Source organism: Pempheris klunzingeri, chromosome 22, assembly GCF_042242105.1.
Source record: "Pempheris klunzingeri isolate RE-2024b chromosome 22, fPemKlu1.hap1, whole genome shotgun sequence".
Classification (NCBI taxonomy): domain Eukaryota; kingdom Metazoa; phylum Chordata; class Actinopteri; order Acropomatiformes; family Pempheridae; genus Pempheris; species Pempheris klunzingeri.
In genome coordinates, this window is record NC_092033.1 from 565920 (window position 1) to 567779 (window position 1860).

The window sequence follows — 1860 nt, forward strand, 5'->3', positions numbered from 1 at the left end:
CCAGTGGGGGGATGGCGGACCCCGCCACTGACATTAGGCTACTACATGGAAAGATGTCAAACTATTGATCATGTTCTGAAGATCTAAAGGATTATAACTGGATCTGGTCTCTCTTCTCGTTTAGCGCTGATTGCTGATGCTAGCTGATGCTAGCTGATTAGCATTAGCGTTCAGAGCAGCAGGATGAAGCCGGTTTGCTGCTGACGAGTCTCTGATGAAGTATCTTTAATTTAAGAGGTTGAAATCAGCAGATCAATGATCTACACGATGGCTCAGTGGATTTACTGGAAATCACATCCTGCACTTTGATTCATATTTAGCAGAAATCACTTTAATCACTCCTGATCAATGGTCTCGTCCTCTGATGTCAGACTCATGTTTTCACCTCGCTCCCGTCGGACAGACGGCGCTCAGCGAGGACTCCGCTCTCCTGCTGACACACTTAATGAAACAACAGCTGACGGCGTCGGAGGCACCTGCCCGAGACGCACCTGAACCACAGGAAGTCAGATCAGCTGATACAGAGCTGCTGAAAATAACAACCAGCAATCAGATCACATCCACGTCTCCCACAGCCGCAGGGTTATTGATTCTGACCACCAGGAAATATGAAACCAATCAAACCAATATGACGTCCTCTGATCACCTGACGTCCTCTGATCACCTGACATCCTCTCAGAGAAGAAGAAGTGTTGGGTCTGGTGGTGCATTTCCAGGTTAGTTCAGGTGGTGTGGGAACATTGAGCATCACACCGAGCACCCACAGGAACACAGTGATGGAGCTGGTGGGTAGTTCAGGGTGCCTGGGATTAAGGAGCTCTCTCTGTATCTGAATAGAGGGACTGGATTGTGCGATAACTATTTTCAGCAGATACACAGAGCCTGTGGGTAGTTCAGGGCGCCTGGGAGAGCTCAGTTCTGGTTGTTTTCAGTAAACCCAGTAAAATATGTCGTCCTGCAAAGATTCTGTTTCTTTTATTTGCAGTTTGCTGTAAATAATATTGAGTTATCGTGGTTATTAATCAGAAGGTGTTCTGGTCAGTGTGAGTGTGAGGAAGAGGAGGAAGAGGAGTGAGCGGTGCTGCTGAAGCATCCTCAGGTGGTTTATTATTCACACGGTGACGATGAAGTCGACCTTTGTGTCTGTTTGAAGGATCTGAATGATTCATGAGGAGAATAAATTATAGACGTGATAAATATTCTTTAATATAAAATCATCATCATCAGTGATTCATCAATGGACTGGTTTGATAAGTGATCGGACGTTTGTCATCTGAAGCTGGTTAAAGATTCAGCAGCTGTTTGGGCTGTTATTTAGTCATTATTTAAAGGACTAAGTCTGGAATTTTAAATCTTTGTAAGTGTTGGAACTGGTCCAGTCGATCACCTCAGCCAGCACACGTGATCCTCCACCAGATTCCATTAACAAAACCAGTCGTTTTAGCTCACAGGACACAGGAGCTGCTGGTCAAGCTGGTCTGACTTTGCTGTTTTAACACATCGGCTCAGATGTGAACCAACTCTTTAAAACACTAAAGTCACACAACAACACAAACACACTAACAAACAGAAACAGCAGCAGAGCAGCAGCTCCTGTGTCCTGTTCTCTAAAATCCCTGTTTTAGTGAATGTAGTCTGGTGTGTGTGCTGTTTGTGGTTAAACCAAAAGGATCTTCCAGGTCTCTCTCTGTAGGGATCCTTTCCATGATGCTGTCACACACTTAGAATAACACTCTGAGCCTGTCAGTGGATCAAACAAGCTCTTTTAGTGGACCTACTGTGATCAGGTGCAGTTGTCCCAAAGGATCCTGAGGTGATCTACTGGATCTACCTGGAGGTTGGACTTGTGTGGACGACTTC